Source organism: Triturus cristatus, chromosome 3_1, assembly GCF_964204655.1.
Source record: "Triturus cristatus chromosome 3_1, aTriCri1.1, whole genome shotgun sequence".
NCBI classification, from domain to species: domain Eukaryota; kingdom Metazoa; phylum Chordata; class Amphibia; order Caudata; family Salamandridae; genus Triturus; species Triturus cristatus.
Genome location: NC_140583.1, coordinates 505,243,227 through 505,267,110, shown reverse-complemented (window position 1 = coordinate 505,267,110; position 23,884 = coordinate 505,243,227). Strand labels below are relative to the sequence as shown.

Genomic DNA, 23,884 nt, shown 5'->3' with positions numbered 1-23,884 from the left:
CTTCGTATCATATCGAAGCTACCAATGATTAGACAACCCAGAACAAGCGACTTAGAATACTCTCAGGAATGGTGGGAATCAGAAACACCTTTTCGTTGTTGTTCTCATATCAGTCCACAACGTGAGTAAACAGAGACACGGAACAATTTAAATTGTGTATTTTTAACTATGTGCTCTAAGATGCAGTACTTTGGCTAACATAAGCAAACAAATGATTAGAAATAAAACCATCAGCATTGTTACAATTCCATAGAAAACTGAGGGAGAAATCATATTACAGTGATAGTGGAAACAGGTCCTATAATACCTTGTGGACCACCCTTCCCTGGCTAATAAGCTAGTTTTATACTAATGGAAGGTCTCTAGGTTTGAATGGGGAACCCCATACCTCAAAGATTAGCCTAGGTGAATCACATCACAGGATCAGCACTGCTCTCTGTGTCTGGAAAGGTTTTCTCCAAGTGTGCCAGCATCATGCATGCAATGCAATATTAAAGGCACCCGAGTTTCAGATATTTGCAGCTGTGTGCTTGTGAGCGTGGGCCAATCAACCTGAATTCAACAGCATACATTGTTATTTGACCTTGCCGGTTTCTACACACAGTGTTCAGACTAAGGTTACGGTGTAAGTCTAGGTATGTGAAAAACAGACCGTTCTCATGTGAAGAAAAAGCAAGCAAGCAGTTTTACTTATAATAACAGCTACCTGTAGTGTCGTGTGCAAAAGCAGCAAAGTGGCAAGATGGCGTTTAACTTCTAAAACGCTTATGCTAACATAGCAATGTGTGCAGGCAAAACCCTGTCTTCACTACACAAGATGGTGGTGGCGACGTTGTGAGGTGGTGGATCCTGAGAAGAAGGCACAGTAGGTTTAACCTCCTACCGCGAAGATGAGCACCCTGATGCAGCTGCTGTGTACTCCGGAGGGTGACCTGCGAGGAGGAAGCACAAGTGAGTGGGCGGCCAGCTGCGGCGCATTAGAGCAGTGAATGAACGCTGCTACAGCATAAGGGCGACAACGAGTGTGTGGCACTGGTGGCGGAAGCTGAGGCCGCATAAGTAATCGACGTGGGAGGTCAGACAGCGGAACCCTGACCAGCCATGACACTGGTAAGAGGGAACGGAGGGGCCAGTGCCAACGACGGCACCGCCTGGGCCGCACACTAGACCTGAACCTGGAGGTAGGCCCTGGGACTCAAGACCCGGTTCGAAGAACGCCAGCGGCGCATTAGGGGGATAGGAGTGGAGAGAACAAGAAACCTGGAATCAGGAGAGCCACATAAAGGAAATCCTCACCTTTGGAGCAGAGTCATGGGCTTAGGTGCAGCCACGCCAGAGAATAGTGACAGCCCGGGGAGGTGAGGGCAGGAGCCGGAGAACTGATAACGGTGCAAAGATTGAGTGACGGGGGAATCCCATAGGCTCTGGGACAGCCGCAAAGCAGAGCAGAAGAGTAGAAGCGGCAAAGGGAGGCATGGACAGCAGTGGTGGGAAACGACGGCATAGGATGACTTGAGTAAGTGGCGGATTCAATAGCGCACAATTTAGGCTTCTAGACAAGTGGAAAATGAGGAACAAGACCAAGCAGTGCGAAGAGAGGGAAAGCAGCAGTGGGGGGGGGGGTAAGAGCGGATCAGAGCTGACTGCTGGTGGGAGGAGCAAGAACATAGTAGTAGGAGAAGACTTTAAGGGCAACACAGAGAACGGCCTGCCAACAAATTAAGAGGCTTAACGACTTGTCAAGGAACCACCGGCCCTGCTAACGGGTACCCAACCTGAAGAGGTGAGGGACAAATAGGCAGGATGGGGAAAGTCCTGAAACGCACGGATATAGCACCCTTAGCATGGGAGGGGGCGGCACTCAGACAGACGACGATGATGAGTCTGGAGTCGGGGAAGGACACGGCTACGGGGCAGCCCACTCTGGCAGACATTATGCAAGCCAATACGGTCTCCAGGGAGGCCCTAGAAATAAAAATAGACGCAATTGGAACAGACTTGAACCTACTGAAAGATGAGCACCGCAAATTAAAAGAAAGAGTAGCAACCACGGAAAAGACAGTTACTGACCTCCCCACAAGAGTGGCAGCCCTACAACAATCACTCGGGGACATTTAAACCAAGGTACGGATCCTCGAAGTAAGGGCAGAGGTCAGTCAGGGGAGGTCTCGTAGAAATAATCTAAGCATAGTAGGAATGCCAGTGAGTGAAGCGGGAAATGATATGGTGCAATTCCTAGAAGACTGGATCAAGACAGATGTAGCTCCAGAGGGGCTCTTGCCCTTTTATGCGCTGGAAAGGGCACACAGGGTCCCAGCCAGTATCCCCAAACCTGGCTCCCCCCCCACCCCCACGGCCGATAGTGGCGCTGCTTCTATACTACAGAGACCGGGACCATATACTCCAACAAGCCCACCAGAAAAAAGAGCTACAAGTGGGCAGCAGTAAAGTGATGATATTTCCCGATTTCACTAGAGACGTGCAAAGGCAGAAAGCTTTGTTCCTAGCGGTCAAAGGAAACTCCGGCAGTTACAGGTCCCATACTCAATGCTGTTCCCAGCATGACTGAGGGTAGTTAGCCAAAAAGGAGTGCACTTTTTCAACACACCACAAGAAGCCTGGGAATGGCTGGACTCTAGACCAGGGCACGAAGGATGAGTCTCGTCACCGGGATCGGCGCAGAAGACGAAGGACAAGGGACAGAGCGCAGCACGTCAGAACTGAACGGCGCAAAGCCCTCCAGGCAGTGGCAGAACTCAGTCAAGGGGGATCTAGCCCCAGATCAAGCAGGTGCGGTCAAGAGGCGGATAGATCCAACGCCTCGCTGGCAACAAGTTCAAAAGAAGACTCTGAGACGGAGTTTCCAAAAATTAGGCCCAAATCAGTGAATTAAATTGTCTAAAGAGAGAAGAAGTCGTAGAGAGGACATGTGTACTGCTAGAACACTGGTTTGGGGACGCGATATAGAGGTTGAGAATGAGGCGCCGAATCGGAGGAAAGGTGATAGACAATATGAGAGCTGGAGCCAAAGATCAGGACATAATAATGGGGGATGTATGGCTGATGGTGCTTTTGGACCCGGTGGGCAATCTACACAACCCCAAAGGTACGAGGAATCTTACTTGTATTTTCTTTTATTTGGATGGGAGCGGATCTACCTTTACCTGTCCTGGGAGGGGGAGTTGGGGTGTTAGTTTGTATAGGGAATGTTTTTTAGGGACCAGGCATGTCAGTGGTAGGGAAACAGATGGAGAACGGGCAAGTTCAATCCAATGGCATCCCCATAGACCTTAAGTGCATCTCTTGGAATGTGCGCAGGATGCACACCATGACGAAACGCCATAGAGTGCATGCGTATTTAGTAAGGAGGGGGGCACAAATTGAAATGTTGCAGGAGACACATATAACGGCGAAAGAGGGAGCTGCGCTACAGTGTAGATGGAGGGGACAAGTATACTATACAAACTACCCTGCATTTGCCAGGGGAGTCCTGGTGTGGGTGAGGGCGGAAGTACCGTTCCAATGTACTAAACAAATACTAGACCCTGATGTGACACTAGGTAGCATCTATGGACCAAAATACTGATCAAATTCCGTTCCTGGCGCATCTCTCCAGAATACTGGCACCAGCATTGATGGGGTCGGTGATAATAGCGAGAGATTACAATTGCATCACAGATGTAATACTGGATAGTTTCCATCCACCTCTCCCAGACTCGGCCATGCGTAAAATAGCAGAAGCGCAAAGTAACTGGCAACAGCAATGGGGGTTGGTAGACACTTGGAGGGCACAACATCCAGAGAGCAGAGATTTTTCGTTGTTCTCGCCCCTACATGAGTTGCATGTTAGATTAGGTTCCATACTGTGTTCCCCAGATGTGCATGAATACGTGCAGATGAGCGAGTATCTGGTGAGAACGATTTCAGATCATAACCTGCTGTTAGTAGGCTTAGTCTGGACCCGAGAGAGGTCGAAAATCCGGACCTGGGGGGCGTGGCTTGGCAGCAGAACATGGTGGACGTGTGCTGAGTGAGCTCCGTCCAGCCCACCGATCATCCGACATTTATCCTACCTTCCCCGTGCTCGGCGATGTTGAGGAGACGATAATTTGAAGCTGCATTGTCCCTGCAATTGCCCCGAGAACTATTTGGGATCCCCCGAGGACATCCTGAGGGGACCTAGTGCGTGGCGTCTGGGAGCGGCCTAGCTGTGAGAGGTGGAGCCGGGGTGTCGCAGCTGGCTCCGCCGGAGCCGATCGGGAGGCGCGCAGCATACGGGGCCCGCACATCGCCGCACGACAAAGTGGGCCAGCCTGGATGGTAGCCGAGGACCGGGTAGGCCGGCGCGCGAGCTAGAGGTGGCCCTGAGATAAGGCGGCTGGGCCCGGGACGCAGACTGAAGTGGGGCTTCGGCGGTCGGATCGGGCCGCGCTGGTAAGGAGCGCGCGGGGAGCTGTGACTGGGCCCTGTGGTGGTGTGGGCGGCTGGCGGTGTTGGTGATCGCCGCTCCGGCTTGTGGGCCCGGGCCTGGAGGTGTGCCCCCCCACATTAGGCACTGCTTCCACTGTGCGGGGGACCGGCGGCCCGCGGGGGGTAGCGTTTGAGTGGCTCCGCTTCCGTGCCCTTTGTCTGCCTCCCTACCTGGGTCTGTCACATCCCGCGAGTCGGCGTGTGGAAGGCACAGGGGAGGTGCGCGCTACGCTCGTGCCGGAAGGGGAGTCCGGTGGCGCAGAGGATTGACAGTCAGGACTGTGAGCCAAGGTGTGGGCCCTCTCCCCCTTCCCCCTTCGGTACACCCTATTGTTGAGGGGTCGACGGTGCGGTCGGCCCACGGGAGGGAGGGCAGGGGCTCCTTTCCCCCCACCTGGGCTAGGTGAGGGCCGGCGCGAATCCCATATCGGCGGTCGGGCGGACCTCATGGGTCTGGCCTGCAGACTTAGGGGCACCCTCGACTTTCTGGTGAACTGGTGGGGGATCGGCGGCTGAAGAGGGCCGAGGGGGCAGGGATCCGGTGGCTCGAACTGGGTTGCAGCTTTCCCCCTCCTCCCCCCCGCGCTGGGCTATCTGAGGCTCCGGTGGAAGGAGGCCCTGTGTCCCCTAGTGTACGCTCCTCCCGAGTGTGTACTGGAGGTGGGGGACTGGAGGCGACGTTGAGACGAAAGGGGGGACTGCGGATTGACCTTCTACGCGTGATCTCTATCCTCCCTGGAGTGGTGCGGCGTGGGCTCCTGTTGGGCCTCAGGGACTGACGATAGTGCACCGCACGGCAGGAGTATCGGCGCGCCTCATCCCTCTGAATATAGAGTCCGGGCATTGGCAGTGGATCCAAAGATATATATAAGTCTGGGGTCCCTGGAGAGGTTGGGCCCTACAGAGAGCTGATAGGTAGGGGGGTGCTGAAGAGGCTGCGGGTGGGCTCCCATTCGGCGGCAGGGTCGGACCGCGGGAGCTAGTGGTATTCCCGCCTGTGCCCTGCCTGGCTCTCCCTGGTACTGCGCGGTGCCTCGAGAGCAATCATGACAAGAGACAAAGGGGGGGGGGGGGCGGATCGAGCAAGCAAGGCCCTATCGACAAGTTCACGGGTCCGGGGGCGGTGGCAGGGGCCTCCAGGGGCTCACCGGGGGCCGTACCGGACAATGCAGCCCTCCTGGCGGCCATCACCCAGTCAAGGGATATGCTGGACGCAAAAATTGGGGCGGTTGGTGCGGACGTCATGCTGTTGAGGCAGGATCTGCGCTTGGCGGTGACTCGTATTACGGAGGCTGAATCCCGGATCTCAGGGGTGGAGGACGACGTTACAACTTTGAAACAGAAGGTCGCTAAACTGGAGACAGTCCAGAAGGGTCTTGCACTTCGTGTGGAAGACGCGGAAGGGAGGGCACAACGCAACAACCATCGGTTTGTTGGCTTTCCGGAGGGTTGTGAAGAGGGCAACACACAACGATTTCTGATGCAATGGCTGGAGAGCTGGCTTCCTCCTGAGGCCCTGTCCCGGTGTTTTGTGGTGGAGCGGGCTCACAGAGCGCTAGTGCAGAAGCCCCTGGTGGGGGCTTGTCCACGGCCCATCATCGCCAAGTTATTAAATTACCTAGACCGGAATGCTATCCTGAAGCAAGCTTAGGGCGCAGGAATCCTTGCACTATAATAATGCCCGCATCCTTATATTTCCGGACTACACGAGACTGGTTCAGCAGCAGCGTCAATCTTTCACTGCGGCTAAGGCCCGCCTGCGAGACCTTAAGCTCCCATATGGCCTGCTCTATCCGGCGCGCCTCAGGGTGGTATTCCGCTCCCGCACCCATTTCTTCGACACCCCGGAGGAGGTGTTTAGGTGGACAGATGAGACGGTGCGAGTAAGGCCTCATTCCCCACCAGGAGGGGAGTCCGACTCGTCATCGAGCGGGATGGCTAGGAAGGGCCCCCGGGGACTACACCAGAAAAGCAACAGAAGATCTAGATCCCGGAAGCGCTCCCGGTCCTGCGGCGTTTCCTCTCGGGGGGGCTCTGTCTCAGGGCGCCAGACTCTTGAACCCTAATATAGGATGTTGATGGGGCATTGCGGGGACGAGGTAGCTGTTTACTTAGGGGAGCTACGATGTGGGTGGGTCTCTCAGCCGCGACAGTGGGGGTGGGGGACTTACTTAGAAGATATGGGCTGTGAGTTGGGGATCCATTGGTCGGGGCAGGCTTCATCCCCCTGTTGGGAATGGGGCCCGGTCCCGCCGCAACAGATATTTCAGTGTTCTTTGAGGTATTTGGTGGGGGGGTTTGTTGGGGAGGGTTTGTTTCAGTTCTCAGATCGCACTTCTGCTGGACACATGTACCTTACCATTGCACCGTCACGATCCTCGGTTTGCTGGGCTGGGACGTACGCCACAGGGTAGCCACTTAAACCCGGGCTGTCTCCGTATTATTAGTTGGAACGTGCGGGGGGCCCTGGACAAAATCAAGGGTGGGGCGATACTTCATCAGGCGAAGAGGGCAGGGGCGGATGTCTTAATGCCACAGGAAACGCACCTGTTGGGTACAAAGGCCCTATGCTTACAGCGGTATGGCTTTCAGCAGGTATTTCACGCTGTCTTCACAAGGGGATCGAGAGGAGTGGCGATCTTGATACATCGTAGGGTTCCATATGTACACATACGACAGTGGGTCGATCCACAGGGGCGGTATCTATTTATCAGGGGCAGAATTGGGGAGGATTTCCTAACCCTGGGCAGTGTATATGTTCCCCCTCCGTTACAGTGGAACCTGGTAGAGAAACCGCTCACCTTGTGCTCAGATATGCCGGATGGAGTATCCGTAGTGGGTGGGGATTGGAACGATGTGATGGATCTGACTAAAGATAGAACTAGAATTGGGGGTAACCCGGGGAGTAGTATTCCCACGAAACTACACTCGCTAGTTATGGGAAGGGATTGGATAGATTTATGGAGGCGAAAACATGGCGATCGGCGGGGATACACATATATCTCGGCGGTTCATCACTCACTATCTAGGATTGACTATGTCTTTGTTCCTCGGGCGGACGTGGGTAGGGTGGTGGAAGCAGAAATTATGCCTCGCGGCCTTTCGGATCACTCTCCGGTATCCATTGAGATATGTATCGGTAGGGGGAAGCAAGAGTTTCGTTGGAGATTATCCACTTGGCACCTGCAAAATGCAGAGTATGGGTCCCATATGAGTGAGGCGATTGCTCGGTATCTGTCGGATAACGAGGGATCGGTCACTAGTGCTGCGAGTTTGTGGGAAGCAATGAAGCCCACCTTGCGTGGAGTCGATATATCTTGGTGTGTGGCGGCTCGTAGGAGGCGCAGGGAGGAACTGGTTCAGGCAGAGGCGAAAGTGGAGGCACTTGAACGTCAGTGCCAAGGAGCTGGGAGGGATCAGAACGTGAGGCAATTGCTCTATGCACAACAGGCCTCTGCTGCCCTATTGTTGGATGAGGCACGTCAGGTCTGGTTGGCGACGCGTAGCTTAGTATATCAATGGGGGGGACAAGTCTAGTAAAATGCTGCACCGTCTCTGTCAGGGTACCTTCCATGCCCAGGATCTACCGGGTATACGGGACTCGGCTGGGAGGCCGATTACCGATCCCCCAGCCTTAGCTGAGAGCTTTGCTGTCTATTTTGCAGAATTGTACGCCCCACAGGAATGTCTACCAAGAGCCACCATAGATAAGTTCCTTGCGGACTTGCCTCCCCTAGGGGTGTCAGATGTGAGGGACCAGTTGGAGGCCCCTTTGACAGATGAGGAGCTTGGCGTGGCGTTGGGGGAGCTCAACTCGGGTAAGGCACCGGGACCCAATGGGTTTCCTAGCGAATTCTTCCGCTGTTACAATACGCAAGTGGCCCCGTATTACCGAGCAGTTGTGGAGGAGGCCCGGGAAAGGGGGGTGCTTCCGGCGGATTGGAGGCACGCAGAAGTGGTGGTATTTCATAAGCCAGGTCGGCCCCTGGATCAGCATTCCTCCTATCGCCCCATATCCCTATTAAATGTGGAGGCTAAAATATTGGCGAAGGCATTGGCAAATCGTCTTTTGCCTCATATCACTGCCTTAGTGCACCCGGATCAGGCGGGATTTATGCCCCAGCGGGCGACCAGACACAACATACGGAGGGCGCAAGTGGCAGTGGCAGCTATACAGACGACTGGAGAGCCGGCGGCTTTGCTACTGGCAGATATGGACAGGGCGTTTGATTCCCTCAGCTGGGTTTACCTCTTCGCATTGCTACGTAGAATTAATCTTGGTCACTGCTTTCTCTCGTAAATAACGCTCCTCTACACGGAGCTCACGGCGGCGGTTCGGGTGGCTGGCGCGTCCTCCCTCACCTTCTCCTTGGGGCGAGGTACGAAGCAGGGGTGCCCCCTGTCTCCGTACATTTTCGCTCTGGCCATGGAGCCATTGGCAAGGTGGGTACGCATTGATGCGCAGGTCAGGGGATTTGAGTGGACCCCGGGTCTGTCCAATCGGATTGCGCTATATGCAGATGATGTCCTATGTTTTCTTACGGATGTGGACAGGACGGGGCCGCGGCATCTGCGCATCATGCAAATTTTTGGGGAAACGTCGGGATTGCATATGAACCCTCGCAAGTCCACCTTGTGGGCACTGGGAGAGCGCACGAGAGTGGGTGCGTGGGCTTCCTCAGTTCAGTTGGCGGTGGGGGGTCTGAAGTACCAGGGGGTGTTTCTGTCGGATGTGCCGGCGGTATCCTGGGAGCGCAACGTGGTTCCGGTGTGGGAGCGAGTCCGCTCAGACATTAAATCTTGGTCTCGTATGCCCCTGACTCTGTTTGGGAGATCAGCAATATTTAAGATGGTGGCGCTCCCTCGGCTCCTCTATCAGCTACAGAATCACCCATACCGGATCCAGCCCGGTTGGTTTAGACTGGTGAATTCGGTGCTCGGGCAATTCTTGTGGGAAGGGGGTAGGGTGCGCGTGGCTATACGAACTTGCTTCCTGTCCACATGTTGTGGAGGGCTGGCGACCTCGGACATCCTATCATACTACCAAGCATCGCATCTGCTAGTTCTTAATGAATGGTGGTACGGGGACAGGGGAGATCCGGCGTATGCGCTGGAGCGGCAGCTTATGGGGCGTCACACACTGCATACGCTCCTATACTCGGCGCCGTTGAGAGGTGGGCTGCCACCAGTCACACGGGTAGTGTTTCAGATCTGGAGGAGGCTTTGCGCCGCATGGGATGGTGGCATACCTTGACTCTGGAGACCCCCCTGTGGCATAATGGGCGTCTGCCCCAATTGGCGGCACTACAGGGCTTCAAGGGATGGGACGATATTGGTATTTCAACACTGGGTGATGTAATAAGGGGTACAAAGCAAAAACCAAAGGAAATGATGGACGGAGTGTTGAACATTGCAAGCACCGTTCTTTAGCCCACTCTGCCACCCCAGTTCAGACATGGCCATATGCAAATCAGTCTGACCCTGTGCCTCATGGGAACAGTCCAGCCCGAACTGCCAAGCCATGTCTTCCCTGGACCGGAAACAAGTTTCCTAGGACCGGTTTCTGGCATTTCAGCTGTCTTCAGCCAGGCTTGCTTGAATCCAGTGGCAAAGTGAGCAAGGGACTCACGTCCGAGCATACCCTGCCAACTTATGGCGAACAAAGCAAAAACCAAAGGAAATGATGGACGGAGTGTTGAACATTGCAAGCACTCACCCCCAGTCAACTGATCTGGGTTTAATCCATCACCGTTCTTTAGCCCACTCTGCCACCCCAGTTCAGACATGGCCATATGCAAATCAGTCTGACCCTGTGCCTCATTCCATCCATCATTTGTTTGTTGTAACGCTTTTCGCCCTAAGTGGGATGGGTATGCCCAGACGTGGGTCCCGTGCTCACTACGCCACTGGAGTCAAGCTATCCTGGCTAATGACGGCTGATAGCCAGAAACCGGTCCTAGGATGCTTGATTCCGGTCCAGGGAAGACATAGCTTGGCAGTTCGGGCTGGACTGTTCCCATGAGGCATAGGGTCAAGACTGATTTGCATATGGCCATGTCTGAACTGGGGTGGCGTAGTGGGCAAAAGAACAATGGATTTAACCCAGATCTCTTGTCTGGAGGAGAATGTCTGCATTGTCAGCATTCCGTCCATCATTTGTTTGTTGTAACGCTTTTCGCCCTAAGTGGGATGGGTATGCCCAGACGTGTGTCCCGTGCTCACTACGCCACTGGAGTCAAGCTATCCTGGCTGATGATGGCTGATAGCTAGAAACCGGTCCTAGGATGCTTGATTCCGGTCCAGGGAAGACATGGCTTGGCAGTTCGGGCTGGACTGTTCCCATGAGGCACAGGGTCAAGACTGATTTGCATATGGCCATGTCTGAACTGGGGTGGCGTAGTGGGCAAAAGAACGATGGATTTAACCCAGATCTCTTGACTGGGGGAGAATGTCTGCATTGTCAGCATTCCGTCCATCATTTGTTTGTTGTAACGCTTTTCGCCCTAAGTGGGATGGGTATACCCAGACGAGGGTCCCGTGCTCACTACGCCACTGGAGTCAAGCTATCCTGGCTGATGACGGCTGATAGCCAGAAACCGGTCCTAGGATGATTGATTCCGGTCCAGGGAAGACATGGCTTGGCAGTTCGGGCTGGACTGTTCCCATGAGGCACAGGGTCAAGACTGATTTGCATATGGCCATGTCTGAACTGGGGTGGCGTAGTGGGCAAAAGAACGATGGATTTAACCCAGATCTCTTGACTGGGGGAGAATGTCTGCATTGTCAGCATTCCGTCCATCAGTTGTTTGTTGTAACGCTTTTCGCCCTAAGTGGGATGGGTATACCCAGACGTGGGTCCCGTGCTCACTACGCCACTGGAGTCAAGCTATCCTGGCTGATGACGGCTGATGGCCAGAAACCGGTCCTAGGATGCCTGATTCCGGTTCAGGGAAGACATGGCTTGGCAATTCGGGCTGGACTGTTCCCATGAGGCACAGGGTCAAGACTGATTTGCATATGGCCATGTCTGAACTGCGGTGGCGTAGTGGGCAAAAGAACGATGGATTTAACCCAGATCTCTTGACTGGGGGAGAATGTCTGCATTGTCAGCATTCCGTCCATCATTTGTTTGTTGTAACGTAATAAGGGATACGACACTCAAATCCTTTCAGGATTTACAGAGGGAGTTCCATATGCCACGGGAGCAATTTCTTAGATATCTCCAGCTCCGGCACGCCCTATCACCCAATTTGGTGGGCCTGGAGTCACTTCCGGACTTTAGCCCACTGGAGGCGAAAGTCTTCATGGGTGACCTAAACGATAAAAAGATCTCCAAGATATATCAATCCCTGGTCATACACAGTTCCTCCACACTGAGCAAACTTAGGGGGGATTGGGAGGCAGATGTGGGCGCCCTAGAGGAGGAGGACTGGAGGGAGGCACTGGCAGCGCTGCGGGGCGCAGCAATAGCCATGAGGCTCCGTCTGGTTCAGTTTAAGTACCTCCACAGGGTGTATTTCACAAGAACATGATTGTGGCGGGCAGGACTGATTGCATCCCCGGAGTGTTTGCGTTGTGGTAGGGAGGAAGGCACATTCCTGCACACTATATGGCAGTGCACATCTTTAGATACGTTTTTGGAGGGGAGTGTTGGCGTGCCTCTCGGAGGTGCTGGGGTGGGAGCTCCCCCTATCGCCGCGGCTGGCTATACTTCACGTCATGGAAGACATAGGGGGCAACATCTGCAAACGACATCTTATGTTGTTGGGGTTTACACTGGCCAAGCGGGATATCGCAAGGGAGTGGAAGGCGTCACGAGCCCCTTCCATGACGGTATGGAAGAACGGATTAGATTTTTGTATGGGATTAGTGCAGCCCGTCTTTGTGGCCAGGGGGTGCCCACGCAAACATTATACGATCTGGAAACGGTGGGCGGACTATCGGGGAATTTGGTTAGAGCCACCGGTGGAGGAGGAGACCAATACATTGGGGTAGTTGTTAGTAGGAGCTAGTGGCCATGGGGGGGGGTACGTGGGTGTGCGAGCAATGCGAGTGGGAAAACTGATTGGTGGAAGTTCGAGAGCAAGATTAGGCGGAGGTAGTGCGATCACAGGGAGTTGGGGGTGGGAGTGGGAGTTTAGGGAGGGGAAATTAAGTGTTCTTGCACATACAATTGTCATTTGCCTGCATGTAAATGTATAAGAGATATGGCAGACGTCTCTGGACTACAGAGCCCTGCGTGGTGATAGTCAAATTGACAAAATAAAATATGTTGATAAAAAAAAAAGAAAATCCTGACCTGGCGCCTGAGACCTAAGACGTTGGAAGACCAAGTCTTCCAGGCAACAATACGCACAGCGATCGGACAGTATTTTGATGAGAACAATGGGATGGCTACGAACAAACTAATAGAGTGAGAGACCTTCAAGGCCGTAATCCAAGGCAGGTGCATCTCAGAGGCGATGGGAGTAAGGAAGGTACTCATGAGGGACACTTTAGAGGCAGAAAAGCAGCTCTGGGAGTTAGAGAGGGAGAGACTTGAAAGGAGGGATAAACAGGAGGAATTATTAGCAGCTAAGAGAGCAGTAGCAGAGCAGGTTAAACGATTGCGCTGTTACAATTATAAAAACTATATGATTCGAGCCCACACTGAGAGGGGCATTGTTGGCCCGGCTGGCTAACCGGGCCAGGAGAGGGTTGGTTATATTGGAAATTAAGGGGGAACGGGGGGAGATCCGCCATCGGCAACAAGATATCAATGATATCTTCCTGAAATACTATACAAGTTTATATGAAAGTAGAATATCCCACAAATGAGGAAATTGATGAGTTCATGGCCGACATTGAACTGCCAACAATTTTGGAGGAAGGCGCTGAGTCTTTAGGGAGGGAAATAGAAATAATTGAGGTGAGAGGTGCTGTTAAAGCCATGGCCAGAAATAAAACACCAGGGACAGACGGGCTCTCAGTGGAGCTTTATTCCACGGATATTGACCTATTGGGCCCCCGACTAGTGGAAATATATAATCGAGCAAAGCAAGATGGAAGGCTCCCTGGCACAACGAGGGGGGAAGTGATTAGTCCACTGCTGAAACGCGGGAATCCTCCATATGACGGCATACTGGGCGCTTCTATGCTCCACCTAGATTATACAATATTGAGGAAGATCTTGGCATCCGCCACCTCCCATATATGGTGGATCTTATACACCAGGACCAACCAGGATTTATACCCATCAGGAACACAGCGCTGAATGTTAGGATACTACTGCACATACGTGAAGCTATTCATATTGCAGAGAGGAAGCGGCCATCTTTATATTAGATCTAGAAAAGACCTTTGACAGCCTTGAATGGCCTTACCTGTTTCGAGTGATGAGAAGGTTAGGAATGGGCCCTGAGTTTGTGGGGTGGACGGTCTTACTGTACAAGGAATCTACGGCTAGAGATAAAACGGGCAAGCTTATCTTCAATAGTTACTGAGTAGAGCGAGGAACACAGCAGGGGTACCCTTTGTCACCTCTGTTATTTGCCCTAGCCATGGAAACGTTGGCAGCCAGAAATAGGAAAGGGTGCCACTACCGGGGGCTGGAGGTAGCTGGGCAAACACACCACATCGCACTGTATGCCGATGATTTACTATTATTCCTTGCTAATGTGAGGAAGGAACTGCAGCAGGGCTAGGGAACTGCTAGCAACACTGGAGAGAGTGGCTGGTCTCAAGGTGAATAGGACGAAGTTGTGCCTCTTCCCTGCCAAGGAAGGTAGAGAGGGACCACAGGAGACAGCGGGAGTTCTGTGGGAGAACCGATGTTTACCATACCTGGGAACTCAGATATACCACGCCCAAGCGGACTTACTAGAGGGCAATGTGGGGAGAACCTTGAGGGGTGCGAAAGCTAGTTTTGATTTCTGGGGGACTCTTCGCTTATCAGTGGCAGGCAGAGTTACCATACTGACGATGGTGACCTTACTATTTCGGAGTGCTACCGGTTTGGATCTCAGTGGGGATGTTTAAACAGCTACAAGCACTGACTGCGGCATTTTAATGAGAAACGGGAAGGCGCAGAGTAGCACTCTCACTGCTAATGAGGCCAAGGGCAGTGGGAGAGTTGGTGGTGCCTGACTCTGAGTATTATTACATAGCAGCCCAGTTGTAGTGGCTCACGAGGTGGATAGTGTAAAGAGGTGTACTGATCCCTCATGAGTTTTCTTTAGTTTGGCCGGGTATAGTAGTGCATAGGGTATCTCTGCTTGTTTCAGGATCCGCTTAGCTGGCACAAATTCCCACCTGGCTGCCTGAACCGCAGGAGTAAAGTCCAGGTACATGGAGATGTTGTTCCCTTTGTAGTGGATGCTTTCTCTTACTCTGGCCAAGCGTAGGATAGTGTCCTGATCCCGATAGTTCAGTAGGCGTGCTAGAATAGGTCTTGGTGTGGCTCCAATCGGTGGCTTAGGTCCCAATGTTGTATGGGCCCTCTCAACTATGAACATCGTGGATAGTTCCGGGCCAAATATATTGCGCATCACGTCTTTAATGAATGATTCCATCTTGGAGATCGCGGTGGTTTCTGGAATACCAGTTATGCAAATATTATTTCTGCGCGATCTGACTTTGAGATCTTCGTTCTTGCTCTAATTATAATGAATAGTTTGTCCATGTGGAGCAACTGTTCTTCAGTTTCGATTTGAAATTTGTGTGCTTCAGTTGAATGGTTGTCTAGGTAGTCTAATCGGTTTTCATGGGTCTCAACTTGTTTCTTAACTGGTCCATTTGAGAGGTGAGTAGGCCTAGTTTATTGTCTATGGTTTTGAGTCTGGTTTTCATATCTAGCCGCAGGGAGCGGAGGTCTTCGCCGCGGCCCATAGCCCCTTCCTGCGTGTTCAGCTCCGGGTCTGTGTCTGCCTCCGCATCCAACTGGCGGGTAAGTCTCTTATTTTCAAAGGCGAGCTTCGTTTGTTTAGCGTTGTGCTTACCCGATGCGTCTACACTGTTTGATTGGGATCACAGACACAAGCTATGGAGTAATCTTTTGACCACATGTCTCCTCGACTATGCGACTGACTCCTTTCCTGTGCTCGCTGTGTTACTTTTCCACAGATAGATTCGGGATCGCCTTGCATTTAAATGTACTTGAAGGGCTGGATCATATCGCCTCCAGAGCGCCTAGCCGCTGTCTCAGGCCCAGCTTCCGCTCTTTCGCCGAGTGATTTCTTAATGTAGTGCCTCAACCGGTTAGTGCAGATCAGCCCAAATCCAAGCCAGCACGCAATGACAATACACCATCGGGCCTAGTTCTCTCAGTCTTGGGCCCAGCTTCACTCTAGAGCCCCTCTGGCACACCGTCTCACTGATATGTGTTTGTGGCCTCATCTAGTGTATCATCCCATCAGGCCATCAACCTCCGCGCCGATATATCAGCTGCATCGCACGTCTCAGATGAGGAAGATGCCAGGCTCGCAGCGCCCGCTTTATCCTGTGGCAGTACACTCCACGAGCGCTGTGATGGAGCCCGGGGGAGGCTGCAGCAGCGCTTTCACAGCGGCAGTACCGGTCTCTGCCCCAAGCCCCACAGTGCGCACAGGACAACAGCAGCATGGGGCGGTCGCCACTGTGAGCCCCCCAGCCCTCTCAGTCACCTACACCAGACCTTGCTCAGAGGCAGTTTCTCCCAGAGCCAAGTCCATAAGTCCTGCTTCGCTCAGGGTACCTTCCTTCCTTAGATCATCAGCATGCATCCCCGGAGACCCTTTACTCACCCGCGCTGGGGAGACTTCACAGCGATGGCACCACCACCTCCATACATCTGCGGCGTTGCCCCTGAAGACCCAGTTTGCAACCAGGCCATGCCACGCAGGCAGACTGCCCCCCTCATTGCTTTTGGACACCCTGGAAAACCTGCAGAGCCCCCTGGATCACGTGGGCTTTTGCTTAAGGGACCACCGCATTAGGTTTCTGCTCATAACATCACAGGATCGGGTGATGCAAGCCAAACACGGCCCGATTGTCTCGGAGCCCAATCAGGTAGTGGTCATCTCTTAGTCAATGTCCCACCATTATTTTTATTTTTTTTATTTTTTATTAATTCTTTTTTATTGATTTATCAGAAAACAGTACAGGTCTTATTAATGTTCATACATATAACACATTTTATCCCAATTTCGAGTCACTTTCCCTTTTAGGATCTTCCATCAAAACAGTTATCATTGTATATGTCCAGTACAGTTTCTCTCTTTCAGCACCAATTCAGCGGTGGAGAGATACAAAGTTCACCACGGTAAGTATTCCATTTCCCCCATTTTTTTATCCCATTTCTGGGGACATCCTCTGTTTTTGAACACTGCTTTCTCTGCCAGCATACATTTATCCATTTCTTTAGTCCATAATGTCCGTGTCGGCCCTTTCGCATTTCCCCAGTGTATTGCTATGCATCGTTTGGCCAGTGTGTATCCCAGTGTGGCCCACTGTTGCTCTGTTGCGGTGAAATATGTGGCATCCCATATGTTGAGGAGTCCCAATTTGGGTGTTAATTGGATATCTTTGCCTTTCGCCTTATGTAGTTATCGTGTAACTTTCTCCCGGAATGGTGCTATTCTTGGGCATTCCCACAATATGTGGTAGATAGTGGCCTCTCCCTCACAGCGCCGGAGACAAAGCGTGTCGTCCCTGCTCCCAGTCCTATGTAGGACAGGCCCAGTTACGTAGTTTCTATGAAGCATCTTAAGTTGGATAAGGCGGAAGTTCAACGGAATAGCCCCTTTACGTGGGGACATTTTTGCGGCCTGCCATTCTTCGCCATCAAGAGGCCCCATATCGGCCTGCCACTTTTCTCGTAAAGGTTGGAGTGGGTCGGGCATATTGTTGATCAACTTCCTGTATAGTAGTGATATGGCTTTTTTCACCAGGGGTTCTGATAGCACTCTATCCTCCAGAGGGGATGTCTCAGGTAACTGCCCTGATACAGGAAGTGCCGCAGTTTGGGCTTGACGTATTTGTAGGTACCAAAATACCTCCCGCTGGTACAGCTTCTATTCTATTTGGAGTGCAGAGAATGTTTGAATTTCCCCCTTTTTCCAGAGGTCTCCAATATTGGATATACCAATGATATCCCACGATCAAATCCCGGTTGAGTGCCAAGCCTCCCGAGGATCTGGGTGAACCATAGAGGTAAGTCAACTTATTATGCCAGCCAAGTTTTTTAATAGCCTGGCCCCATATGTCAATAGTTAGGGCAGTTGGGCTGAAGAATCGACCTTGCTTTGGTTGTGAATATAGAGCCCCACTATACCCTTCTTTCCCCATTTGGTAGCGATCATGTTGATGAGTGGGCTCTGTCTGGGGATGGTATACCCAGTGGTTGATTAACACCAGTTGTGACGCCTAGTAGTAAAGGTGCACATCAGGGAGCGCAAGTCCCCCGTCATACCAGCTTCTGCTCAGTTTATGCATGGCTGTACGTGGCGTTTTTCCGTCCCACAGCAATGTCCTGATTTCACTGTCTATATGTCGAAAGAAGCACTCAGGAAATTTAAATGGGCAATTCTGGAGGGCATATAAGAAGCGGGCAGAGCCAACATTTTGAAAAGGGCTGCTCGGCCCAGCACCGACAGGGTCAGTGTCCTCCAGTGTTTGACGTCAGTATTCAACATATTTAGGGGGGCCACAAGATTACTATCGTAGAAGCGAGTTGAGTCTGGAGTTATGAAGATTCCTAGGTATCAAAAACCTTCCTCCGCCACAGTTACCTTACAGCCTTGCGGGAGTTTTGGAACGGGACCATGAAGTATATAGATCACTGATCTGGACCAGTTAATGACGTAGCCCATATTAAGAATTCTGTATATGATTCTTGTGGGTGATGCGAGATGGAGCAGGATATCATCAGCGTATAGGGATATCCTGTCTTCCTGTCACTCAGCTAATTTCAGTCCCCTAAGCAATCTGTCTCCCCTGATCCATGTCGCTAGAGGCTCAAGCAACAGTGAAAAAATCAATGGTGACAGGGGGCACCCCTCTCTAGTGCCCCTCCCCAATGGGAATATTTGTGAAGTGCGATTATTTACTTTGACTTGGCCTCGTAGGTCTGTATAGAGCAGCCTAACCCATCCGATAAATTTCTAGCCGAACCCCAGTAACTGCAGCAGCTCGAAGAGCTATGACCACTCAATAGTGTCATTTTGGCGTCTAAGGAAAGTATTGTGGCATCTTCTGCGATCACATGTTTCTGACCCAGCACATTTTGCAGTTAGCGGATATTTAAGGCTATATTGCGGAAGCAAAAATAGGAGCGAGTTGGGAGGCTAGCAATTTCGCCAGGATTTTGGCCTCTGCATTTATTAGTGAAATTGGTCGGTAGGACCCGCAGGAATCTGCAGGCCTTCCCTATTTGTATATGACTACAATTGTGGCCTGTCTTACATCTTACGGTAGGGACCCCTTTATCATGCTTTCGAGATACATCTCACACAGGGCGCAACCCCAGATGCCACCAGGTTCATGAGCTTGATGGGGACACTGTTGGGCTCCATTGCTTTCCCCGATTGTATGCAACTAATTGCTGTGCAAATTTCATCATCTGTAACGTCTCCCTCCAGCGCCTCTCTGTTGTTGGGGGACAGGGTGGGCAGAGGTATATCTGCCAGCAGTTGGCGCGAGTCTTCTGCTGTAGTGGTCACTTGCGAGGTATAGATTTGTTTAAAGTAATCAGCAAACGACTGTGCAATCTCTTACGGGTCTGTGAGACTATGGGTATCATTGATACAGATTTGAGGGACCCAGCGTACGGCCTGTTCCCTTTTCTCAAGCCAAGCCTGCAGTCTACCCGTCCTGTCCCCGAATTCATATATTTTGTGGTGGATGGCTATTTGTTTTGCCTTGGCCATTTCTTCAACCAAGGTCTTATATTCATGTTGTTTAATATGTAAATTTTGCATAGCGGCCGCGTTCGGGGTCAGTGTATACTCTGTTTCACTATTACGAAGCTACGCCTCAAGCTGTTCTATTTTTTCTCTTTGGTTCCTGATATGGCCTAACTTAAGCGATAGAGCCTGTCCTCTCACTACTGTCTTGTAGGCCTCCTAGAGTATTGCGCGGAGTCTACTGAGCCATCATTTTCTTTGAAATAGTTGTCTGACTGTTGTATGAGATTTTCTTTTATGTCTGGGACTTTACGGAGCCAGCGATTCAGTGTTATTGTGTTTTTATGGCGATGTTGATTGAGAGTGAATACGGCCCAAACTGGAGAATGGTCCGAAATACCTTGCGGGAGACAACGTGGTTCCCTAAACTGGCCTATATCTGCAGAGTGGGTTAAGAGCTAGTCAATGCAAGAGAGGCTATTGTGGCCATTTGAGAAGAATGTGAAGCTCTGTGTGCGTGGATTATAGCGTCTCCAGATATCCACCAGGCCCATGGCATTGATGAATTCTGGTAAGGGTGAAGTGATCCTATTCAGGTGTCGGGTGGGTAGGCGATCCATAGTGTCATCTAATGTCATATTGAGATCACCCCTAAGGATCAGAGACCCGATTGGCAAATCAAGAATCATCTTCCCGAAGTCCACCAGTACTGATCTCCCGAGTGGGGGGCAGAGCATATACTGAGACTACATTTACCAGTTTCCCTTCCCAGCTGGCCTCCATAACCCTGGGGGTCAGCCCATGTTCGGTGTACACTTAGTGCCAGGCGTTTACGAATTAGTATGCCCGTACCTCTAGAACCGGAAGTGAATCCCGCATGCACTGCCAGTTTATATCCCCATCTATTCAATGCTTTACAGTTATTGCCCACCAAATGTGTCTCCTGTAGTAAGCCTATAGCTGGGGCTTGTCTATTAAGATATTGTGACACTATACTTCTTTTCAGTATGTCCCCAATGCCATTCACGTTCCATGTGAGGATTACAATAAGATTTGGAGCCATAGTATAGTCAGTTGTGGTGGATGCATGTTCTAAAATATGACATAAATTGGCTTAATGCCAGGTAGAACCATATCCACGATCTCCTTTAATGTAGATTGATGTGTGCCAGGCGTGACCCATGATAGCAATGTGTGTGTGTGTGTTCTGAGTAGGTACATGTGCATAATTCTAATTGATCCAGGGAACATTGTAACATGACCTGTAACAAAACAAACAACTCCCTCCCCACCCACAACTCATCCCCCCCTCCCAGTTCCCTGCCGGTGGATTTAGAATTATCCACCTCCCCAGAGTGCCTATTGTCCCCCCTCCCAACAATTAATGGTGCCCGTGGGTCAGCATCACCCTCCCCCGCCCAGCCCTCTTTGTTCAATAAGAATGGTTCTTATTAAACCGCAGCCCCTGATTCCGAGACTCTCACATTACACAGTTATATCGGTTGCCGCCCCGATGCTATATTTGTGGGTTAAAATGCTTGGGTCAGTGTCCGGCAGCAACAGTTCACTGTGGATCCATATCGGATTCGTCAGAGTACCTACCCATCCATACACTTTAATAAATTCCTCTCTCGCCGCCCAGCACGTTCCTTTGTACCTCTAATGTCCAGAGCCCGATCCGAAGACCCCGCAACCTGCTTTGTTACCAGTCTCCATGGGTTGTCTGGTCCGTTCTGGTCCGATTACCCTTTGGCCCAGGATGTCTGTCTTTATTGGGGTTCCCAACTTGTCTCCACCCCTCAAGCCAGTCCCAGGCTTCCTCTGGTGTGGAGAAGAACCAGTTATTTCTGTTGGCTTCAATGCGTAGTTTTGCAGAGAATATCATGGCATATCTAATGTCTCGATCCCTGAGTGCTCTCTTGACCTCCATGAAACTGCGTCTGGACCTTCATCGTGAAATCTGGAAAAACTGAAATCACGCTGTTTTCAAGTTTGACTGGTGGAGTGCATATCGCTGTTTGCAGTATAACATCACGGTCTACAAAGTTAAAGACTCTAGCGACGATTGGACGCGGTGGAGCCCTTAGCTTAGGTCAGCCCCCAGGGACACGGTGTGCTCGCTCAATGGAAAAGTAGCACGAGAGGCCTTTTGCTTGGTGATTAATTCCTCAACAAACAGGTCCACTGTTGGGCCTTCTGCACACTCAGGTACTCCCAGGATTTGCATGTTGTTTCTCCGTGCCCGACCTATGTAGTCGTCCAACTGCTCCTACATCTTCTCCTGTTTTTCCGTTAACTGTTGCACTTGTTTTGTGAGTTGTGAGGAGTCTGCCGAGAGCGATTTTGTGACGACTTTGACTTCTTTTACTCATGTATCCATTTTTCTGAGGTCAGCTCGTATGTGGGATATTTCGATATTGACTGTATCCAGCTTGGTTTCTAGAGAGGTTCATACACTTGTAATGGCGGCAGTGATATCTTGGAGTGTCGGTCTGGTCATCGGGGAGTTGCACTTTCTCCTGTCCAGTTGTTTTGGTAGTGTCTTGATCTTCCCCATTTTTGTTCCAGGTGTATTTATCTAACTTAGTTTGTAATGTTGTCTTGCCCCCCTGGCCTCCTGCCATTTTGAGCGCACTGGGGTGTGGTCGTGGGGTTGTATTCTGGAAGAAACACAGAACTAACCACCACCTGCCTGGGCGCCACTGGCCTTCAGCGGCCTGTCGTTGTCCGCTAATGTATTGGACTAGCACGCACCACTTTGTTGCTTGTAGTACCCCCCACACGTCCCTACTTGGAGTAGCAGGGTAGTCTGTATTCTAAGGGGTCCTCTCCCCACGCGCGCGTTCATCGCAAAGTGAGTTGACCCAGGCCAGCCACGGGCTCTTCCTAGAGCATAGGCCGATTTCCATGCCCGCCCTCAAGATTTAGCGTCTAATGTCTGGGAGCCGACTCACTGTTTGGCTTATATGCGCTGTTGATTGCACGGGTCCTCGTGAGTGCAGGTGCCACTCTAGGCGTAGTTCCAGGTCCTATTCTGGCCTCCCCAGTTTGTCCATTGTTGCAGTGTTCCCACTTTCCTTATGCCTTTTTGATGCAGTTCCCTGGGCAGCCCTGCTTTATTGTTAGTTCTACTTGACAAGGCTACAGTCCAGCCACCAGGGATCTCACCATTCGGCTCTGCTGTTACCGGGGTGTTTAACCGCCTAGTGTGTGAGCCTGTATCACAGCTCATTTTAGCCCCCTCAGCGCTAATTGTTTGTTCCCCTTCAAATCCTCCTTTACATGTGTCGCACTGGGGGGAGGGGCGCTCCCCGCTGATGAAATGTGGAGCGCGCTTCGTTCTTCACGGCAGCGTTCCTCCTCCAACCACAGTGTTTCTATAGCGATGGCAGGCAACTTCACTCCGGCAGGGATGCTGCCGTACCTTCTACCGCTCCTCCGGCGGCTGTGTCTGTGCACGGCGCTCGGTCACCAGTTCCGGACTGCTCCTGCTTCACAGCCCTCTCACGTTTGGAGCCTCCTGGTGGAATCTCGATCTCTCAGCTGTTGTCGCCAGACAAACGCTGACCGCCGGTGCTGATCCAAGCAAGCCTCGTCTGCTTCGCCCGGTGTGTCTGCGCCTCGTCACTCTACCCCCGGTCTACTGTGTGGTTAATGCAGCCACCATCTTGTCTATGCAGGGCTCTTCTAGGCCACCGGCCTCCCGCTCGTCTCCGCAGCGCTATCTCGAGCGGCCAAGGACGGACTCGCATTCTGGGTGTTTTGGGGCTATGGTCACATGAACTGTAGGTGTTTTGGTGGATGATAAGTGCCGGATATATGACAGATATCAGGCGAGTGTTAAGGGCCACGCTAGTGTGCGGCCATTCCCTCCGGCTGCTGGCAAAGCGCCCCCACCATTATTTTTCAAAGTATCATTGTAGTGAAGTTGGAAAACCAATTTATTTTAATTTTTAATTTAATTTGAACAAAAAGCACAGTTTAATAGCTCGTCACATTCATTTTGTAAAAGTATTTTTGCAACATTTTTCTTTATCCAAAGATGTTTGTGTTTTTATTCTTTAAATGTACCTTTATTTTTAAAAGTGGCAATTTCTTTCAAGCAGTATTTTGGTTGGGAAGTAGTGCTAAATGTCAAAAAACATTTTTGCAAATATTTTAAAATACTTAAGGAGAATTGAATACTGATAAAGACAAGCAAGCTTTTCTCAGTATTCCAGCAAAAATAGAGCCCTGCGCTATTTAATAACATTGTCTCCAAGAATAACATTGTTAGTGTATCACATGAGGAAATCTTACCTAGTATAAAGTAGTATGTGTGCCTAAATTTAACAGGATCATAAGAGTGTACCTTGCCTGAAGTAGGAATTATAAGACTGCATGCTTAGCGTTTTAATATTTTGTTGAGTTGGACAGGGGATTGGCATCAATGTAGAAGGTGCGAATAACATTCCAAAGTATGAAGGGCTACCAACATGTTTCCTGAGTAGGAGGGCATTTTGTAGAAAGGGAAATGAGTCAGAACTATTCATTAGGTAATGAAAATAATCATTGTT

At 51.3% G+C, this 23,884-nt stretch overlaps 1 protein-coding gene across 2 annotated transcripts in view; it reads left to right on the top strand.

Annotated features, from left to right (window-relative positions):
* The window catches only part of VPS33B (VPS33B late endosome and lysosome associated), a 613,489-nt gene that overhangs the window by 283,394 nt on the left and 306,211 nt on the right, over positions 1-23,884 (top strand). The gene's annotated exons all lie outside the window — the stretch shown is intronic.